The sequence below is a fragment of the Nerophis lumbriciformis genome, linkage group LG19 (assembly GCF_033978685.3).
Source record: "Nerophis lumbriciformis linkage group LG19, RoL_Nlum_v2.1, whole genome shotgun sequence".
Taxonomy (NCBI): domain Eukaryota; kingdom Metazoa; phylum Chordata; class Actinopteri; order Syngnathiformes; family Syngnathidae; genus Nerophis; species Nerophis lumbriciformis.
The window spans coordinates 18,595,853-18,612,515 of record NC_084566.2 but is presented as its reverse complement, the minus strand read 5'-3'; the positions used below and the strand labels follow the sequence as shown (position 1 = coordinate 18,612,515).

At 38.8% G+C, this 16,663-nt stretch overlaps 1 protein-coding gene across 2 annotated transcripts in view; it reads right to left on the bottom strand.

Annotated features, from left to right (window-relative positions):
• The window catches only part of LOC133618752 (angiomotin-like 2a), a 64,552-nt gene that overhangs the window by 31,368 nt on the left and 16,521 nt on the right, over window positions 1–16,663 (bottom strand). Inside the window, exon 1 of one of the 2 annotated variants that reach the window (XM_061979409.2) lies at window positions 12,643–12,750. The exons of the other annotated variant lie outside the window; for it this stretch is intronic. The gene's annotated coding sequence lies outside the window, so the exon portion shown is untranslated. Of the gene's footprint in view, window positions 1–12,642; window positions 12,751–16,663 lie in introns of those variants that run through there. 2 annotated transcript variants of the gene reach the window in all.

Sequence of the window (16,663 nt, the reverse complement as noted above, 5' to 3'; positions counted from 1 at the left end):
AAGCCAATAATGCATTTTCTTGTGATCCCCTTTATTTAGAAAAGTATCGAAAAGTGTCGAAGAACATTTTGGTACTGGCACCGGTACCATAATATTGGTATCGAGACAACCCTAGTACATACTTATCAGGAAGAAGGAAATGTCATGGTGGATAGCTGGGTGGACAGTATTGAAATCATTAGGGCAGGGGTAGGGAACCTATGGCTCTCGAGCCAGATGTGGCTCTTTTGATGACTGCATCTGGCTCTCAGATAAATCTTAGCTGACATTGCTTAACATGATGAGTAGTGAATAATTCATCCAACGCCCTTGACGCGAATCCCTTAGGGGTGATGGACGGCTGGGCGGTGCTCGAAGAGCTGCAGCCTGCCACCGTAGCCCCCACTCCCTCCCCTCTGTTGCAAGTTTCGAGTTGTATGTTGTAATACGTATATGTGCTTTGCTCTGGAGCCTTTCTGTGACCCTGTACACTGTTTGTTTGTCTAATCAAGCACGGGTTTGTGCTGAAAACAAAGTTTTGTTGTACTTGGGCAATAACAATAAAGACTTACCTACCTACCTACCTACCTACCTACCTAATTACGCTGGTAATCAGTGTCAAAATATAAACAATTCTCATGCATTTATATCCATCCATCCGTTTTCTACCGCACCTGTTCAAGAAGTCGCATTAATGGTAAGAAGTATTTTATTTATTATTGGTTAGCTACAGAATAACAATGTTATTAAAAAATAATAAGAGACCTATTATACTCTAAAAATGTTGGTCTTACTAAAAAAATGCACGCATTTAGTTACATTCAGGGTTAAAAAATATTATATGGCTCTCACGGAAATACATTTTTAAATATTTGGGTTTCATGGCTCTCTCAGCCAAAAAGGTTCCTGACCCCTGCTTTAGGGGAACATTAATAGTAGTTAGTAGTAGATGTTTGTTTCATCATATAAGAAGCATGGGGATCGTTTAAGTAAACCTGTGAGAGGGTCTAAAGCTGCCAAAAGAGGGAAAAAACAACTACACAACACATTTTTTGCATATTTGAATGACAAGTATAATATTTACTTTTATAATTGTTTTTTTTTTTTTTTTAATTAACAATTTTTTAAAGCCTCATGTGTTTGAAAATAAACTATGCTGATTTTTTTCAAAGTGAGAACCTTGGACTTCGGAGAAGGCGCAGCAGCTTAAGAAATCCAAAATCTATATTGCCATATAGATTGCAGCCTCCTCCGACAACGATATCTATCACAATGTATTATTTGGCATATAAACAATAGAAGAACCATTTCAAAATATGTTATAAAGGCTCCTAATTTAGCTGCAGACGCATGCGATAACATATTGTATAATTTCAAATTGTATGATTTTCTCAAAACTATTATGCATCTATTTCCTAATTCACTGTTCAAAGTTGGTTACTTTCTTCTGTAATGCAGATCCGTCTTCTGTTAAAATGTAACAAGCACTTCTGTTGTTTGGATATTTTATATTAGTTTTTGAAATTACTATAAATTTGGGTACTAAGTAGCGTATTGGTCATGCCAATGTCCACAACTGTAATTCGACAAAACCACAGGATGACGGTGTAACAAAATCAATTATTACATTATATGTTATAGCTATTATATATTACAATTATTTCCTTCTTGCCTTTTATTACCGGTAGAAACAAAATTTATAATAAAGTAAATATTCAAATATATGCAAAAATTAGTTTTTAAAAATAATCAAAAATGACAAAAAAATATTTTGTGATGATGAAAATATCAGTATAATCACTGAATTATCAACCATACTGTATATTTAAACTCTGCTTGGTATCGTTACCGTCATTATTTCTATCGATCTCCCCAACATTGTTTACATTGAAGATCTCTAGTTTAGCAGTTAGCTATGCTTTTTGGTATCTTGTTTACGCAGTGTAGTGTAGCATGTTTAGCTCTTCCTCATCCTCCAGTGATAATAATTCATATGTACATTAACATAGTTTATTTGCCACCAAAAGCTACTGTACACTGTGGAGCAGCAAGAGTGTGTATTCAACCTGCATCATTACGATATTGTGACATCAAAGTCTCTTTTGTCTGACAAATGTATATAATGTCTTCATATCGAGTTGTGCGATACTGACGATATACAAGATAAAGTATATCAATTTGAACGACAAATGGTACCATACTATAGTAAAATATAAATTTTTAATATTATCGTTATATTGTGATGATCAGTGTTGGGTTGGTTACTGAAAAACAGTAACTAGTTATAGTTACTAGTTACTTCATTTCAAAAGTAACTCAGTTACTAACTCAGTTACTTACACCAAAAAGTAATGCGTTACTGTGGAAAGTAACTATTTAGTTACTTCTTTTTTTTCTTCTTTTTTTTTTTAAAGCTCCAATTAATGCCCTTTTAGCCTTTATTTCAGTACTGTTATTGCACTGGAGAATAATACAATGTGTTGATCAACTTGACATACATTTGTATCACTGAACTCTGCTAAGCAATGTGGTCGACATACAACACACAAAGACAAAGATATGTTACAAAGGCCAATTTGTTTCTGGCCAGAACAAATTGACAAAACTATTTTAAATAGCTGCAACATAACATACATAAGTAACAAACAGCATAATAACAGCATAGCTGTAAAGAAAGAAAGGCACACACTACATACACAAAGCCTAACCAGGCATTTTTTCCTCAAGAAATTCTGACACAAAATGATGTCTGAAGCCCAGAACACTCTACACATTTCCCCAGTTTTAGTTTAGAGATAAGGAAAGATTGGCCTGGCCCACTAGCATCCCTCTTTATGTTTGTGAACTTTATAGTCTATACATTTAGAGTGATGTGATAATCAAACACTCTAGAAGTCTAAAATGAAAGAGTATATAAGAGAATTGACAGCAACGTTCCCTCTAAAGAGCGCGCCTGTGCAATTGCGCACTGCTCAAGCGTCCTCTGCGCACGACAAATCTATGCCACGCACAAAATAAAATAAAAAAATAAGCGCATAACAATTTTCGACACGACACGGACACGACAGAGAAAACCATTTTCGTCATCGCTTTGAGGACATGAATTCCATCCATCACTTTACTGAGCAAAACTCTTTATTGTCGGCCATAAACACATCATTGTTATATCAGCAGCAGCCGCTCGCTCTTTCTCACTTGCGCCAATCCATGCACATATGGCACTTAACCAGTGATGCGTTTACAGCCACACAAAAAGTCGGACAACTCCAACACCACACATAAAGTGTAATTCCAGGTCGTTACACTATGATTTACCAATCAAATGTGTGCCTATTCTAGTGTCATTTATTAGGAATCTTAATTTATAAATATTAATCATTAAATGCTGTTAATATATTAAATACATACTAATAAAAATATATTTTTTACAAACAGGAAGTTGCAGGAATGTACACATGATCCCCTGCTTACATCTCATTGTGCAACATGTGAATGTTTTAATGGGAACTAAATGCAATGTCTGAAAGGGGTACAAACTATTTCCAAAGCAGGACCTCCACCCAGACAAACAATACAAGTACACAGTTCATGAAAAACAATATTTGTTGTTATTGTCATTGTAAGTGGGCCTAAACACTTATATTAGAAATGGAAATGACTGCTGTCATTTGATTATAATAATAAGAGAATGTTGTCTGTCTATCTGTGTTGGCCCTGCGATGGGTGGGGACTTGTCCAGGGTGTACCCAGCCTTCCGCCCGAATGCAGCTGAGATAGGCTCCAGCGACCCCGAAAGGGACAAGCGGTAGAAAATGGATGGATGGATGGAGATTGAACTTGTTATTTAGTCAGGTTTGGGACAGGTGTGCTGCTGGTGTAGCCACAGTGTGCACGTCTAATGTTGCTCACATGGGCTCCACTCAATGCTCAGGGAGTTTTTGCATTTGCTCACACACATGAAAAATTAGAGGGAACATTGATTGACAGAGTGTGTGTACCTTCAGCGGTGAATGAGCAGAGGCAGAGTTAATCCTGAAGTGGTAAAGGTGGAGATAAAGTGGCATCAGAGTCTCTGTCTCTCTTTACTAGCTTCGTCGAAGCATGTTTCTTATGTAGCTTGTTTCAGCAGATTTGAATTGCTGTTTTGGGCAGTAGATGGGATCTTTGATCCAAAGCACAATTTACATTTAACTAAAATGTTCTTTTCTTTGTGCTCGACAAAAGAAAAGTAGTGAAAATATCTCCATGTTAGCAAACTCAACTTCTGGCTCCGCCATGATCAGACACGCCCCCTCCCCACACTCACACCCACACTCACACACAGAGCGCATGTCTCTCTCTCTTCTCCGGCTTGTGACACAAGAAGAATCAGAACTATGACACAGCAGCCCTCCGATAAAACACACTTTTATACTACATAAAAAGTAACGTAAAATAACGCAGTAACGCATCATGTAGTAACGGTAACGGAGTTACTGAATATAAAAAAATAACGCGTTAGATTACTAGTTACCGCCGAAACTAACGGCGTTACAGTAACGCGTTACTTTGTAACGCGTTAGTCCCAACACTGGTGATGATGCATGTTGACACATTCTAGCTGTGTCCGGCAAATGTGTGTCATTGATGCACTGCAGCATTTTTACCACTTTAAAGCTACTTAGCCTCGCCTTTATGGCGCAAATAAACTAAGTTTCTTACAAATATCATCCCTGGAGGACAAGGAATAGCTAAACATGCTACACTACACAGCGTAGGAGTATATGCTAACCACTAAGCTAGAGCTCTTGAATGTAAGCAACGGTGTCGACAGTAGTGATACCAAGTATAGTATTTTTTTATTTTTTATTTTTTATTATTCTTCGGTCAATGGTCAACAGAATAAACAAACAGTTGTACATTCATAGATTGAAAATGAAAATGTTGCAGACCGAAAGGGTTTAGGCTGAAGTTGAACACTTATAGCGCCTAACCCTATAAACAATGTCAAGTACAAGATGAACTTCCGAAAATTATGAAATGTCTTTTGTACAACATATTATAAATACACATTATACACAATATGAACACTGTTCAATTATATACACATAAAGGCATGTGAAATATCCTTATACGCGTGTTAAACCTTTGTACCAATTTATATACTATATACAAACAATTATACTTCCATTATTATTTATATCCCACATTTAGTATTTTAATTAACATTGATCATAGTATTAACTACTGTGTTGATTCAAGAGTGATATATTTTTCCAAGACATTGGTCTTAAAGTGTTTTTTAAATGTGTGAATGGACCTGGAACATTTTAAGGAATCATCCAAGCTGTTCCACAGTTGAACCCCCCTAACAGAAACACATCTACTTTTTAAACTTGTTCTTATCTTAGCTTTCTGGAAGACAGCTGAACCTCTGAGGTCATAGGGATTCTCTCTGGGTTTGAACCTCTCCTGTAGACACCGAGGCAGCATGTGGTTATGAGCTTTGTACGTCACAATAGCAGTGTTGAGGTCAACAAGATCATGCAGTTTTAATGTTTTTAATTTAATAAACAGCATTGGTATGGTCATGATAATCTGCATAATTTACAATTCTAATCGCTTTCTTTTGAAGTAAGAATATAGAGTTGATGTTTGTTTTGTAATTGTTACCCCAGATTTCAACACAATAATTAAGATAAGGGAGTACGAAATAATTATATAACATATTAAGAGCCTTTTGATTTACATAGTTTTTGATTTTATGTAACATAGCAATATTTTTTGCCATTTTTGTCTTAAGTATATTTATGTACAGTTTCCAATTTAATTTATCATCTATATAGATTCCCAAAAATGTTGTTGAATAAACCCTTTCTATCTCCATATCATCAATTCTTATATGACACTGTATGTTATTTTTCCTATTTCCAAAAATTATATATTTTGTTTTATTTAGGTTGATTGACAGTTTATTGGCATCAAACCATTGCTTTAGTATGTGGAGTTCGCTCTCTACAGTCTCTAAGAGTTGGCCAAGGTCTTGCCCAGAACAGTACAGACTTGTATCGTCAGCAAAGAGAATACAATTGAGTTTTTTAAAGATTTTGCAGATATCATTAATATACAATAAAAACAATTTTGGTCCCAGTACAGAACCTTGGGGCACTCCATGTGTTATAATCTTTTTATCTGAATCTACATTGTTCATATGCACATCCTGTTCTCTACCACCAAGATAACTTTTCAACCAATCATGAGCAAGACCTCTAAAACCATACCTCTGCATTTTGTTTAAAAGTCATGTGTGATCGATGGTGTCAAAGGCCTTGCTCAGGTCAATAAAAACGGCAACAACAAACTCCCTCTTATCGATTGCAGTGGTTACCTCCTCAACTAGTTCCATCACTGCCATGGAAGTGGACCTGTTTGGTCGAAAACCGTATTGGTGTTCGCTTAGCAAGTGATGCTTATCAATAAAACTGTATCAGTACAGTATAAAGTTGATACTACTGTGGTTAGATCAATATTTGTTATTATCAAAAACTCTTTAGTCGTTTTTGTTACAGTTTACAAACTCAAGGTATATGTCCCTTGACAAAGGAGGACGGACGTTAAGTGAAAAAAACCAAAGGATTTAAATCAGAGGCAACAGTAGGAAATAATTTAAATAATTACAGTAATTGATATTGTAACACCGCCATCCTCTGGTTTTGTCTGATTATAATTGCGATCAAAAACTAAATAATTTGATGAGCTTAAAAATTTGAAGTGTCAGTATCAGCATTGGTATGACCAATACTGCCTACTTAGGTAATGGCTCAATACCCAAATGTGCATACTTGCCAACCTTGAGACCTCCGATTTCGGGAGGTGGTGGGCGTGGTCGGGGGTGTGGTTGGTTGGGGGTGGGGGCGTGGTTAAGAGGGGAGGAGTATATTGACAGCTAGAATTCACCAAGTATTTCATACATACGGTATATATATATATATATATATATATATATATATATATATATATATATATATATATATATATATATATATATATATATATATATATATCCTGAAAATATGCAAACAAAACTGTGTTAGATAATTGATACTTCAAACTTGCATAAATAAATCTTAAAGAATATAAGATAACTTAACTCAAAATGTAATGAATAAAATGCTAAAGTTGTTGATAAACAAGCAATTATTTTAATAATTCATTATGGTCATTTTAAATGAATTATAATGATCATTTAAAATTAATTATTTCAAATATGTTTATTTTAATGTATAATTCTATGGCTGGATGTAATAAGAAGTCAGAAAAAATAAAAATAAAAATACAATTAATTTTGATGTTTTTAGCAAAATATAGTAAAAATGTCTTTAGTTTAAAAAAAAAAATTAATAAATATATTTATATTTAGGTAAGATAAACATAATAATACAATTTATCTCTAGTCTGGATGATTTAGTTCTTGTCACCCTGTTGTCCTCCCGTCCTGAAAAAAGGCTGTCCTCACTCAGGTCCGCATGGAGCTGGAGGGGGCGTGGCCTCCAGCTCCGGCTGAAAATCGGGAGTTTTTCGGGAGAATATTTGTCCTGGGAGGTTTTCGGGAGAGGCGCTGAATTTCGGAAGTCTGGTTGGCAAGTATGCAAATGTGTCACCCAAAAACGAATGTAAAGTATTGAAACAACTGAAGAATAAGCGCCTATTACATTTGTATACAAGTGCAGGTAGAACTACGTTACAACAGAAAGTAACCAGTTATTGACAGTAAATTAGTAAGTAGATCAGCATTAGTTTTGACACAATTGAAAATGACGCAATATGTTATTGCATACATCAGGAGCCAAATAAGGAGCCGTTTCAACCCGTTTTGAAATAGCTATATAATAATTTGCAAACCAAATAATATATTGTGATATCGTTATCGAAGGAGGCTGCAATACATATCGCAATATAGATTTTTGGCCATATTTACCCTCTCTAGTTAGATAAGATGTGTTTCTTTTTTTCTTAAGCTGCTGCGCCTTCCCTGAAGTTAACCCAGCCAGCACAAGACATTAAAACAACGTCAAGAACTTGTTGAATTAGGCCCTGACGTTGAGCAATTCAAACTTAACGTTGGAACAACATGCTTTTTGACGACGTTTAATCAATGTTGGGTTCTGTCCTTGATTTGACCATTGAATGGTGGTCATTTCCCAACCAATATTTTACAACACAAATACAACATTGAAAAACTATGCTTTTTGACAACATTTATTCAATGTCATGTTGTGATGTTGATTTGATTAGTGAAATTTGGTCATTTCTCAACCAACAATGTGGATCTAGCGTTAGACATCAACATTGTCCCAATTTACAAATACGACTATTTTTACTTTGTTTAAAAGTCAGTTTAAAAAAAACAAATACATATAATCAACGTTGTATCAATGTCTTGTGCCTGCTGGGAAGTTTACACTTTCAGAAAAAAAATCAGCTTGGTTGTCTAATTTATTTTCTAATAGATGAGCCTTAAAAAATTAAATTAATTTCAAATAATTTAAAAAATATACTGATAACAAATATAATAGTAAATCTCACATTTGGTTATTTTAATTTACCGTATTTTTCGGACCATGGGGCGCACCGGAGTAAAAGGCACACTGCCGATGAGCGCGTCTATTCAGGTCTTTTTCAGACAAAAGGCACACCGGATTATAAGGCGCATCAAAGGGGTCATATTATGATTGTTTTCTAAATTTAAAAAACTTCCTTGTGGTCTACATAACATGTGATGATGGTTCTTTGGTCAAAATGTTGCATAGATTATGTTTTACAGATCATCTTCATGCCGCTTTTTGACAATCACTTCAGGATGCACCGTTTTGTGGGCGGTCTTATTTACGTGGCTCACCTTCGACAGCGTCTTCTCCCCGTCATCTTTGATGTAGCGGTGTAGCGTGCAAGGACGGGAGTGGAAGAAGTGTCAAAAGATGGAGCTAACTGTTTTAATGACATTCAGACTTTACTTAAATCAATAACTGAGCAGCATCTCCTCATCTGTGGCTCAATAATGCAACAACAACGCTGGAAATGTGTCCCGTGAAAAACCATCCGACCGGAACTCTCTAATAACTAAAGTTCCGTGAGTGAATTATGTAAACCCACTACAGTTTTTAGCACTTTGATAACGAGTCTACTGACAGATATAAGCAAGAACTTTACACTACTTTATATTAGAAATGGCAACAGTGGAAGATGAATGCCACATATAAAGGTAGAGAAAAAGAATAATTTTATCGACTACAATCAGGACGCACGCACATTTTCAGGACTTATGCAGATCCCAAATACACTTTAGCAGGGACCAGAAGGTAAGAAAAGTCGGTTTTCGATAATTTTGCGAAACAAAACGTCAGGTAATATGTCGGCTAATAGGTGCCATTTTGCGGTCCTTATACACGCGCCATTATAACAGATTTTTGAGCGCCGTGTGTAATGTTCTAAATTCTCAATAGAATATTTAAAGTTTTGGTGTTGTTTACTTCAGTGGTCCCCAACCACCGGGCCACGGCCTGGTAACGATCCGTAGATCTATGGGTACCGGGACACAAAAGAAATTAAAAAATAAATAAAAAATACAAATATATATTTTTTTTTTTTATTAAATCGACATAAAAAACACAAGATACACTTACAATTAGTGCACCAAACCAAAAAAACTCCCTCCCCCATTCACACTCATTCGCACAAAAGGGTTGTTTCTTTCTGTTATTAATATTCTGGTTCCTACATTACATATCAATATAGATCAATACAGTCTGCAGGGATACAGTCCGTAAGCACACATGATTGTATTTTTTTATGCCAAGAACCCCCCCCGGTCCGTGGGACAAATTTTCAAGCGTTGACCGGTCCGCAGTTACGAAAAGGTTGGGGACCACTGGTTTACTTGACTCATATTGCAGTCTACAGTATCTCTTATGTATGACTGCCATCTACTGGTCACACTAATCATTACATCATGCACCAAATAAAATTGCTTCGAGGTCGGTAAGCACAACCAGAGTTATGCCGTACATTAAGCGCACCGGGTTATAAGGCGCACTGTCGATTTTTGAGAAAATTAAAGGATTTTAAGTGCGCCTTATAGTCCGAAAAATACGGTATGTATAATCAACGTTGTATGATGTCTTGTGCCTGTTGGGAAGGTTCACACTTTTAGAAAAACAATCAGCTTGGTTGTCCAATTTATTTTCTAACAGATGAGCTTTAAAATATCTACTTAATTTTAAATAATTAAAAAAAAATAATAGTAAATCTTATATTTGGTTAATTTAGTTTAATTTTTTTGTATTTGCCATTCAAATATGTTGATCTTGCCCATCCCTAATATCGTCTATATCGTGCAACCCTAATACAAACCTACTTAGCTAACTTGAGTAATATAATTCTTTTTTTTTCCTATTTTGAGAAATAACAGTGATTCCGTTTTTCGAGCAGTCTTAGGTGGAGGATAGATTCTCTGAGAGGAGGCTCACTGTGCCAGACTTTGAAAACAAAGATAGGTGATTAAAAAAAAAACCACGAGAAGTTTGACTCTTCCCCTAATCTTTCTCTGATTTGTTTTGTACTTTTCACGTCGTTTTGATTCCAGGATTATCTCTTTAAGGCCCTATGGGACGGGTGCTGGCTTTAGAGATACGCTGGCGGGGGGTGACGGGGCAGAACAGGAAGTTACACCGGCGGGGCCGTGTGTGGGAAAGAGTCAGGCAAAATAGACAGCGAGGCCACCTGATATGGCCGGATTGGCGAGGAATGTAACTGATAGCGTTGGAAGGACTGGGATGGATTCCTCTACTTGGCTCTCACATGCATGTAGGACTTTTTAGTCATTCACACAATACACAAAGGACGAGGTAGGTGGGGAATGGGGGAGGTGTGTTAAAACGAGGCGATATCCTGTCCTCAGGAAGCGAGAACGCTTCCCATGTATTCATATTTCACAACAGCTCGCATTCTTTCTCCGTGTTGACTGTGTACGCTATAAAGCGCTCTCGGAATAACGCCGAGATAAGCGGGCGAGATGTGTAAAGGGAGTTGAAGGGTAGTTTGTCTACATGCCGCAGCATGTCAACTTCCAAGTATTCGGTGGGAATTTCCAGACATTTGTAGCAAACAGACTACAGTTTGTGAGTCATAAGTGATGACTGCTGCAAAGAATAAAACAGATGTGTAGTCGTGTTGCCGTGACAGGTCTTGACGAATCGGCCCGGCGCGCGGTCAAGAAACCTGTGTGCAGTTTGGCTGTTATTGACAGTTTTATGAGATAATACTCATGTGCGTTTTAGCGTAGCGTTGCAAAATCCCCCCTGGGTTATGAGCACAGCATTGCTTGCATGACAAGCTGTCCGACCTTGTGAGGGCTAAAGAAAGGTGCTTGAAGGCCAGGGGGAAACAATCGCAAAACATTGCTGATAGGTGTCACAGTCTTTGGACTTGTGTTGTTTTTTTCCCCGTTTGTGTGGTGTTTAAGTTCCTCTGCAGTACTCTTATTTTGCAGTTTCACTTCCCCTGTTTGTCCGCTGAGTGCTGGCCCTCACACCTGACAAATTGAATGTTGGAATGGTTTGAATGTTGAAGAGTTTGAATTTACAGGAAAACCTGAATTTGGTTTGGAACTTAGGAAAATGTTAGTTTGAATGTCCAGGATAAGTGGTATGTGTTGATGTTGGAATGGTTTGAATAGGTTGGAAAATGTGGGAATTGTGCAACTTGGAAACATTTCCCATTCAGTTCAATGGGAACTTCCTGGAAATTTGGGAATTTTGGGAAAAGCGGGATTTTTGGGAAAATTATTAGGAGCATGAACGTCCTGAATGAGCTGAATTGGTTGGTGTCGGAATTGTTTAAATCGGTCAACAAAAGTTGAAGTAGTAACAGTTTTTAGTTGACAAATTGTATTATGGAATTCCTGAAATTTCGGGAAAACCAGGAATGTTTCTAGTTCCTAAACCAACTAGTTTTTTTGTCCTTACTAAGAAAAATGTTTTGGCGGTGGAACAGTTGAAATGGGATGAAAAAAGGAAAAGGAGTAGTCAAACGAAAAAGGTTGGAAATAGGGTTAGAAAAAAACAGGAATTCCTGAAAATTTGGTGAACGTGGAAAAATGGTAGTTTGAATGTCTAGGAAGGTTTGAATCGGTTGAAAAATGTGGGGATTGTGGAAGTTTGAAAAATGGACAATTCATTTTGAATGCAGGAAAATGAAAAAAAAAAAAAAAGGAATTATGGGAAATCCTGGAATTTTTTAAGAATTGTTGATTCACACGACTCCCGACCAGGCCTAATATTTTGAAGTTGGAACAGTTTGAATCAGATGAAACATTTGGGAGTTGTGGAACTTTGAAGATTGTCCTATTCTTTTCAATGGAAATTTCCCCAAAATGTGGGAATTTCGGGAAAGGCGTAGCGTTGCAAAATCCCCCCTGGGTTATGAGCACAGCATTGCTCGCATGACAAGCAGTCCGACCTTGTGAGGGCTAAAGAAAGGTGCTTGACTCCTCAGACCACAGAACACTTTTCCACTTTGCATCAGTCCATCTTAGATGAGCTCTGGCCCAGCGAAGCCAGCGGCGTTTCTGGGTGTTGTTGATAAATGGCTTTTGCTTTGCATAGTAAAGTTTGAACTTGCACTTACAGATGTAGTGACGGGACTGTAGTTACTGACAGTGGTTTTCTGAAGTGTTCCTGAGCCCATGTGGTAATATCCTTTACACACGGATGTCGATTTTTGATGCAGTACCACCTGAGGGATCCAACGTCGATTCTCTGAACCTATTGATGATATTGCAGACCTTAGATGGAGAAATCCCTAAATTCCTTGCAATAGCTCGTTGAGAAATGTTGTTCTCAAACTGTTCGACAATTTGCTCACGCATTTGTTCACAAAGTGGTGACCCTTGCCCCATCCTTGTTTGTGAATGACTGAGCATTTCATGGAAGCTGCTTTTATGGAAGCAATCATGGCACCCACGTGTTCACCTGTGGGATTTTCCAAATAAGTGTTTGATGAGCATTCCTTGACTTTCTCAGTCTTTTTTGCCACTTGTGCCAGCTTTTTTGAAACATGTTGCAGGCATCAAATTCCAAATGCGCTAATGTTTGCAAAAAATAACAACGTTTTCGAGTTCGAACGTTAAGTATCTTGTCTTTGCAGTCTATTCAATTGATTATAGGTTGAAAATAATTTGCAAATCATTGTATTCTGTTTTTATTAACCATTTACACAACGTGCCAACTTCACTGGTTTTGGGGTTTGTATTTCAGTCCAGCCCTGTCTTCCAGACAGAGTCGGATCATTGCCTATTGCTCTGCTATGCTAATTGCCTAATGTATGAGTGTCTATTTTTCTCCCAAAAGAAGTTCCGTGTCTTGCGCACTTATTAGCTGCACTTGCCTTCTTTTGTCCTTTTTCCTCTACTCCTAGTTATGTGCTCTCCCACTCCCTCGTGGGTGTGTTTTCTTTTGTTTATATTAAACCATATTATTTTATTCACCACCTGCCTCCCGTCTGCTGCAACTTGGGGTCACGTCGCTTAAGCTGCCAAAGTAAACTAAAATAGCAAGAACATCAGCAACTAGCTTATGTCACCATTAGTAGTTTTACAGAAAATATTACTACGTCAACATTTCTCAACCGATTTGAAAAATTCCAACACCAACCATTTCAACTCATTCAAAACATTCAAGGATTTTTACCATTTTCTAAATAATTCCCGCTTTTCCCCAAATTTCCACATTTTTGGGAAATTCCCATTGAAAATAATGGGACATTATTCAAAGTTCTACAACTCCCACATTTTTCATCTGATTCAAACTGTTCCAACTTCAAAGTATTCAGCCTGTTGGGGAATTGTGTGCTATGCTTCAACAAATCTAAAACAATTCCAGGATTTCCCACAATTCCTTTTTTTTTTTCCATTGTCCAGCACTTAAAATCCACCCATCCATCCATCTTCTTCCGCTTATCCGAGGTCGGGTCGCGGGGACAGCAGCCTAAGCAGGGAAGCCCAGACTTCCCTCTCCCCAGCCACTTCGTCCAGCTCCTCCCGGGGGATCCCGAGGCGTTCCCAGGCCAGCCGGGAGACATAGTCTTCCCAACGTGTCCTGGGTCTTCCTCGTGGCCTCCTACCGGTCGGACGTGCCCTAAACACCTCCCTAGGGAGGCGCTCGGGTGGCATCCTGACCAGATGCCCGAACGATGTGGAGGAGCAGCGGCTTTACTTTGAGCTCCCCCCGGATGACAGAGCTTCTCACCCTATCTCTAAGGGAGAGCCCCGCCACCCGGCGGAGGAAACTCATTTCGGCCGCTTGTACCCGTGATCTTGTCCTTTCGGTCACAACCCAAAGCTCATGACCATAGGTGAGGATGGGAACGTAGATCGACCGGTAAATTGAGAGCTTTGCCTTCCGGCTCAGCTCCTTCTTCATCACAACGGATCGATACAGCGTCCGCATTACTGAAGACGCCGCACCGATCCGCCTGTCGATCTCACGATCCACTCTTCCCTCACTCGTGAACAAGACTCCGAGGTACTTGAACTCCTCCACTTGGGGCAAGATCTCCTCCCCAACCTGGAGATGGCACTCCACCCTTTTCCGGGCGAGAACCATGGACTCGTACTTGGAGGTGCTGATTCTCATCCCAGTCGCTTCACACTCAGCTGCGAACCGATCCAGTGAGAGCTGAAGATCCTGGCCAGATGAAGCCATCAGGGCCACATCATCTGCAAAAAGCAGAGACCAAATCCTGCAGCCACCAAACCGGATCCCCTCAACGCCTTGACTGCGCCTAGAAATTATGTCCATAAAAGTTATGAACAGAATCGGTGACAAAGGGCAGCCTTGGCGGAGTCCAACCCTCACCGGAAACGTGTCCGACTTACTGCCGGCAATGCGAACCAAGCTCTGACACTGATCATACAGGGAGCGGACCGCCACAATCAGACAGTCCGAAACCCCATACTCTCTGAGCACTCCCCACAGGACTTCCCGAGGGACACGGTCGAATGCCTTCTCCAAGTCTACAAAGCACATGTAGACTGGTTGGGCAAACTCCCATGCACCCTCAAGGACCCTGCCGAGAGTATAGAGCTGGTCCACAGTTCCACGACCAGGACGAAAACCACACTGTTCCTCCTGAATCCGAGGTTCGACTACCCGGCGTAGCCTCCTCTCCAGTACACCTGAATAGACCTTACCGGGAAGGCTGAGGAGTGTGATCCCACGATAGTTAGAACACACCCTCCGGTTCCTCTTTTTAAAGAGAGGAACCACCACCCCGGTCTGCCAATCCAGAGGTACTGCCCCCGATGTCCATGCGATGCTGCAGAGTCTTGTCAACCAAGACAGCCCTACAGCATCCAGAGCCTTAAGGAACTCCATTTTTAAAACTTGGGGATAAATGCCAATAAAAAAAAAACATTCAAAAACTGCCAACACCATTAACATTTTGTGACTTGAAATTAACCAAGTATTAGGGATATAGTTATTAAAAGCACTAACCATTCTCTTATATAATCTTTCATTCTAAACATCTAGAGTGTTTGATTATCACATCACTCTAAATGTACAGACTATAAAGTTCACAAACATAGAGAGGGATCCTGGTGGGCCAGGCCAATCTTTCCTTATCTCTAAACTAAAACTGGGGAAATGTGTAGTTTTCCGGGCTTCAGTACAGTGTTGATCTCCTGAATACATGTTATTTCCGAATTCCTTGAGAGAAAAAAAATGCCAGCTGTTTATGTTTATGTAAATACCATCAACCTGCAGATGGAAATTAGCCTTTGGCTACAATCTGGCACTTTTACATTTTATGCGTTCATTAATGTTCATTGTCTCACGTAACAAAGATATAATAAATGGCGACTTTCTATCAAGAGATTGAGTTGACATCTATAAACAAGCTTATTTGTGTGTTCCCGTGGGACAGACAAAAGTTAAGTCAAAGAAAATGTGGTAGTTTAGAAATGATTTAATGTTTCTATGCTGCCTGGAGGCAAAATTCGTCATGGACTGATACGGCTCCCCGGACCGCCGGTTAGGGACCACTGCTGTAGATCCGTGATTGCAGGACAGTGACATTAGTTCTGACTACGGTATATGGATCATGGTTGTCTTTATGATACAGGTACTTTGAAACTATTCTGACATTTTTACCCGGGGTTATCATATATTATTGGAAATCCTAGGTGTTAACACTAACCTTGTTATTATGATCTTTGTGAGTTAAACTGACCGTGGTATTCAGAATCGTTTAAAAGCGACCACATGCACCCAACCCTGTCTGCCCGACTGGAATATCCGCATTTTTCTCCTCAGTCATGATACCTGAGAAGTCTTTTGTTTGTTTATTCCTGAGTGAAAGTCGCCGTTATTTCAAACAAAGAAAAGAAGAAGAATGTTGGCGGTGATTGTAACTTAGAGCAATAAAATGACATACCGGCTTCAAAGTCCGAAAAATTTCAAGTATTATGCAAAAGTCAGTTACAGTGGTATGTGTCCTTAGAAACTGGCTGTGAGCGCCAAATTGTCGCTTTTGAGGTCATGAAGGAAAAACTTGTAGCCTCATGATATTGCTGCTAAAATGTGACTGAAAGGTAGTTCACATGGCTATGCGAGTCTTGCTAATGTTTGTGTCCTGCTGTCCGACTCCT